Raw genomic sequence first — 6,436 nt, forward strand, 5'->3', positions numbered from 1 at the left:
GAGGAGAAGGGGACGACAGAGGATGAGATGGCTAGATGGCATCACCGACTCGATGGACATGGGTTTGGGTGGACTTAAGGAGTTAGTCATGGACAGGAAGGCCTGGTGTGCTGCGGTTTATGGGGTTGCAGAGAGTCGGACACAACTGAGCGCTGAACTGAACTAAGCCACCCAGTTTGCGGTCATTTGTTAGAGCAGCCCTAGGAAACAAACACGTCATTTGCAGCTGAGTGACCTTGGACACAACATTTGACCTCTACAAATCAGACCCCTCGAAATGCCTTCACCCAGGTGAGTGTCTGCACCTGGTATGCTCAGTCACATGACTTTTTTTCTCTTGTGACAACAGACAAATACAACAGAGCTGAGATTTCAACCCAGCAAGTGCTGGTCAAAAGAGTCACTATCTTGCAGATGAAGAGGGCAGACTTGTGGACATAGAGGGGAAAGGGAAGGTGGAACACAATGACGTATATACACTACCATGTGTAAAATAGGTATTTAGTGGGAAGCTGCTGTATAGCACAGGGAGCTCAGCTCAGAGCTCTGTGATGACCTAGAAGGGTGGGATATGGGGAGAGAGGAAGGCTAAAGAGGGAGGAAATATGTGTATACATACAGCTGATTCACTTCATTGTACAGCAGAAACTTGTGCTTGGCACGTATCATGTGCTCAATAGGGTATTCATCACTGTTTCACTTTTACTTACCCTACAGAGTTGTGATGAGAATCAAATGAAATAGTGTATTTAGAAGAATGCAGTGTATTCAACTGCTAATTATGACCATTATCAAATGACTGCGTCTTTCCACTCTCATGATCTGCCCTTGTATTTGCTTATAATTAGTGCTAACTAAGATGTGTGTAGCAAGAAGTCAGGGGCAAAGAGTGTATACATAGAACAACACTGAGTTGGAAGCTTGGTTTTCTAGAGTCTTCTTAGGGCAGCTTCTACCCTGCTGCTGGTAAATCATTTAGGAAGAGACTCCTGCTCTGGAGGACAGTCTTTGGAAGACCCTCTGTGCCTACGTGGAATGGTTGTTTGAATCCCCAGAGTGTCCCTGTTTTGAGAATGGCCCACGCATGATTTGTTCTCCAAGGGCCATGTCTGTGTGATATGGCCCTTGCTGACCAGCTCTGTGGTGGCCCCTGCCTCAGTCTCCAGGATTTTTCAAACAGGCTCTGAATTACTGTACTGTACACCTGAAACTAACACAGCACTGTAAATCAACTATGCAATTTAATTTCTTTAAGTTTTAAAGTTGAAAAAAAAAAGATTTCTCTGTTCCTGGCCACCTAAAAAATTACTTTCATTTCCCAAAGTGTTGTCCAGAGAACAGTCTGGTAGGGGGAGAACCTGGCTGCAAAGAGGTCACAGAACACTGAGTCTGCTTTCTTCATGAAGGGAGACAAGCTACTTTGGGCCGTTTCTCTGAAGTCCCTCTAGAGGCTTCTAAAGGTTGTGTAGTGGCATCTGGTCTTTAATCCCAGACATCAAACTTGTTGATTTTTGCCCTGAACCATCTGCTTCTCAACTTTCAGAGAATCTTTCCTTTGTGACCAATAGGGAAAGAAATATTGCATTTCCATTTCTTTCTGTTTTGCCTTCCCCTCCCAGTCACAGCATTAGAAAGGGGGAACTTACTTGTCAGATGGTGTGCTGAAAGACCAGATGCAAAGTGCTGATCTTGGCGTCTGCAGCACATCTCCTCCAGGTGGATGCCTTTCCCTTTACTCTCTGATAGGAAGTGAGCGACGCTGAGTCTAGTCTTGGGACTGTTCAATGTCAGCACACTGTTTGTACTACTTGCCGTCATCATGATCACGAGGAACATGGGCTCTGGGACCTGACTGCCTGTTTGAATTCCAGTGGAACAAGCACCTGGACATATTATCTCAGACCCAGTCTCCACGGCTCCAAGGTGACATAATGGTAGCTGCTGGCTCGATGAGGCATTGTGAGGATTAAACGAGATAAAACACGGAAAACCTTCACTCAGTGTCTGGCGTTTTGTAACTCCCATGAACATTAGTTGGGGTTTCCCAAGTGGCATTAGGGGCAAAGAACCTGCCTGCCAATCCAGGAAACAAGAGAGAGGTGGGTTCATTCCCTGGACTGGGAAGATCCCCAGGAAGAGGGCATGGCAACCCATTCCAGTATTCTTACCTGGAGAATCCTATGGACAGAAGAGCCTGGAGGGATACAGTCCACTGGGTCACAAAGAGTTGGACACGACTGAAGTGACTTAGTATGCATGAACACTAGCTGTTATTATACTACTACATCCTTAATATAGTAATAGTATTTTCAATAATAAAGTGGCAGAAAGCTCTACACTGGCCAGAGAACTTGCAGCAAGAGGGAAGCTTAAGTAGTCAAACAAGTCCTTCCTTGAGTTCATCCCACTCCAAAGAATTTGGTGTTGCCATATATGGGATACGAAGTTCAGAAACGGCTGTTTCCAAACTGATGAATTCCCTGAGGACTCTTTCTCCATTGTGGTTCATCTGATCATGCCTTCTGTTTCCAGAGGTAATGATTGTTTCAAACCAGCCGCAAGCTGGAAGAACATTGCTCTGTGGTAAGCCCAGTGCCACCCTAATTCCATCTTCTCCAATTCTACAAACCCCAGGTGCAATGTGGGACAATTAATGTAGGCTCCCCTGACAAACACTTGCTGGGCATCGTAGAAACCCTCACTTCAAGGGGACTGCAGGTTCTGGTCATCAGAATGACGACTGTGATAATTGAGCTACCCTTCTGGACAAAATGGCGGCTCTCTCAGTGAAAAAGTTTAGGAGACTGATTTTTTTTCCCCCCTCTGCAACCACTATTTATTGCAAGAGATTTCAGAAGATAATGAAAAAGAGCAAGTTTATAAGACACTATGAGGTTGTATAAATAAAATGAAGTCATATCTGGAAAAAATGTACCAAAGAACATTGAACCCAAAATATCTAACTTCGCAATCCATACACGGCCAAAAGTCCCATTGAATTAAAGCACAGACAGTGGAACTATGTACACAAGATGCCTTTAAAGTTCCTCCATAAATTTAGAGAAAAAGGAATAGTCTGTTTAGAGGTACTAAGGCAAAATTCCTTACTGTGGATTTATAGGCACTTACGCAAGTGGTCCCCAAACACCCTTTTTAATTTTTTTTAATTATAAATAAGAAAGAACAGATTCTACCCTCATGACTTCCACTTTTGAGCTTGTGATCACCAGCACAAAGAACAGAATTCTTGGAAAAAAGGAAGACTGAATTCCAGGCCTCTGAAAGGGAAGTTATAGTCTGACTGAACATTGATTGTATTTTAAATCTACCGCATTTCTCCTCTGAAACCCACATATTAGTTAACATCTTAGTTGCTTTATGTTGAATTTGTTGAAGGAGATTTCTCAGTGTTTTCAGGCTTTTATTCTAATGGTTTTTATTCATTAATTTCCCCTTTTTTCATTTCTTTTTAAGAATTTATTTTATTTTTTTATTAATTTTCCTCTTTGAATAAGTGAGAAAATCAAGCTGACTAAACAATACTATATGAGTCATTCACTTATTAATAACATAGAAATTCTGGGAATTGTAGCTTTCTTTTGGTGCTCACCTTCATTCCGTGTATTGAAATCAAGTAGTTTCTACCTCTAGGCAGACCTAGGAGGTTTTTGCATGTGTGCTAAGTCACTTCATTCGTGTCCAACTCTGCAACCCTATGGACTGTAGCCGGCCAGAGTCCTTTGTTCATGGGATTCTTCAGGCAAGAATACTGGAGTGGGTTGCCATGCCCTCCTCCTGGGGATCTTCTGGAGCCAGAGATCAAACCTGCGTCTCCTGCATTGCAGCCAGATTCTTTACTGCTAAGCCACTGGGGAAGCCCCTGGCAGTTTTTAGGGCATGTCAAAAGGGGTGGTGTCTTGGTTCTTACTGTAGAAAGTGCCTGCAGCTGCTGTGACCCAAATTTGAGCAGTAACTCAGGAGTGTGGCTGGCAAAGGAGGTTGAAGTGGCTACGAAGAGGTAATGTTAACAAACAGATAACCAACCAAGGGGTGGTAAAAAAATCTGCCTGCAATGCAGGAGACCCTGGTTGGATCCCTGGGTCAGGAAGATCCCTTGTAGAAGGAAATGACAACCCACTCCAGTATTCTTGCCTGGAGAATTTCATGGACAGAGGAGCCTGGTGGGCTACATTCCATGGGATCGCTTAGAGTGGGACACAACTGAGCACCACACGTGCATAACCAACCAAGTCATCCCTCCCCCAACACCTACCATTACCGAGAGTGATAATGTGGAGATAGCTGTGCAATGGGTAGTGCATATGTTTGCTATCTATGAGTATTCCTTTATTACAGCTCAGTGCTACTGAACTCTGATTATATGATGCAGAAATGTATGGGATGCAGGAGGACTACGGGATTTACCCTCAATCCCACAGCCTTATCTCCATATAAAGTAGCTATCAACTACATTGAGACCATAGGATTTATATGAACATATCATATCATTGCATTTATTAAAAAATAGTCACAATCACCATTTCATAAAATTTCCCCACAACCCTATGATATAGGTAGGGAACATCATTTTCATTTTACCAAAGAAGTACTAAATATAGGAAAAATGCTTGATCTTACTAACAATATAAGAAGTACGCATTATAACAGGAAAGCATACTTCAACTATCAAACTAACAAAGTCATGTAGATCATCAAAGCAGCAATATTTAAAAATAACATTTATGCTGGCAAGGTTGCATCAAGATGGAATTTCTCTTTCTATTAGTGGAAGCACATGCTGGTTAAACCTTTCTGAAGGGCAATTTGCAACATGTATCAGAACCTTTAAAAGTATTTAAACCTTTGGATGCAGTGATTTCATTTCTGAGAGTTCCTTCTAAGAAAGTAATAGGAATTGTGGACAAATATTGTAAACAAAGATGTTTCTCACAATATTTTTATTAAGGTGAAAACTTGGAAATAACTGAAATATTTAACCACAGAAAACAGTCATGATACACTTACATAGTAGAGTACTATAAGGCTCCTGGAAGTGATATCTTTGAGGAACTTTTAATGATGTGAGAAAATGTTCAGAATACAAAGGTTAAATGAAAAAGCAGGATGAAAGGCTTACCTAATAGCATGATCATAGTTATATAAAAACATGTGCCTAAACCCATTTAAACTAGACTGGGGAAAATAGGACTGTAGCTATCAAAGGTTTCTAGGTTATGTATAATTTTGGATTTTAAAAATAGTTTTCTGCATGTTCCCTATTTTTAGAAGGAGGCTATATTACTTTTATAGTCGGGGGGGAAAAACCCCAACAAAGTTCTAAAAATAAAGTGGAAAAGTATGCTCAGAGAGATTAATTAACTTGCCCAAGGTCACACAGCAGCAAAGCAGAGGAGCCAGCACTAAACCTGATTCTGGCTCTAATTCCAGTGTCTCTTTCCCCACAGTGTCTCTGAAAATAGTTAACTTCAGCAACGTATCACTGATGTTTGAGTTGTTAGAGAACAAACCACTTGTGGAATCATGCTAGAATCTTCATGACTTCTATGATTAGACTCAGATATACAAGCATTCCTTTGTGGGTGGTGGTGGTTTAGTTGCTAACTCGTGTCCAACTCTTGCAACCCCATGGACTGTAGACCATCAGACTCCTCTGCCCATGGGATTCTCCAGACAAGAATATTGGAGTGGGTTGCCATTTCCTTCTCCAGGAGATCTTCCCAACCCAGGGATTGAACCTGGTCTCCTGCATTGCAAGCAGATTTTTTACCAGCTGAGCTACAAGGGAATTCCTTTGTAGTACTGCTCAAATTTCTGAGTCCTACAAGCATCTGACACCCACTTTTAGAACACACAAGTATGCTAAGCTCACTACTGGGCATTACCTGCATGAGATGTGAAGCTCCCTTAACACAGAGAACCACAGAGATCCAACACAGAACACGATCTGGAAAGGTTATTTATTCCAGTGATTTCTAAAATGAACTAAACGGCAAAATTACTGGGATGATTTTCCAGAAATACAGATCCAGGTCCACCCTAGAGATTCTATTTTAGTAAGTCTGTGGTGGAACCCTTGCCTCTGGACCAAGACTGCCTTTAAACTACTCTAGCCAGTGGTGGAAATGTGTCTGAGGAGCTCCCTGTATGCACAGTGAGTCACAGGTGGTGATTCCACTACTCAAGTTTAGAAAAACTCCCCCACAAATATCAGGATTCACTTAGAACTCGAGTGTACTGTCCACTGAGTCCTGTGATGACTTGGCCCACCCACTCAGTGGTTAATGGGGGAATCACCTTGTCGTCCAGTGCTCCCTGTGTTGGCTTTCTACTCCTGCTTAGTAAATGACACTCCTCGTTCAAAAAAAAATACTTAGTGTTTTCAAACTACAAACATCTATTACACTTTCTGTTGATC

The sequence above is a fragment of the Giraffa tippelskirchi genome, chromosome 4 (genome assembly GCF_054371585.1).
Source record: "Giraffa tippelskirchi isolate mGirTip1 chromosome 4, T2T-mGirTip1v1.2.pri, whole genome shotgun sequence".
NCBI classification, from domain to species: domain Eukaryota; kingdom Metazoa; phylum Chordata; class Mammalia; order Artiodactyla; family Giraffidae; genus Giraffa; species Giraffa tippelskirchi.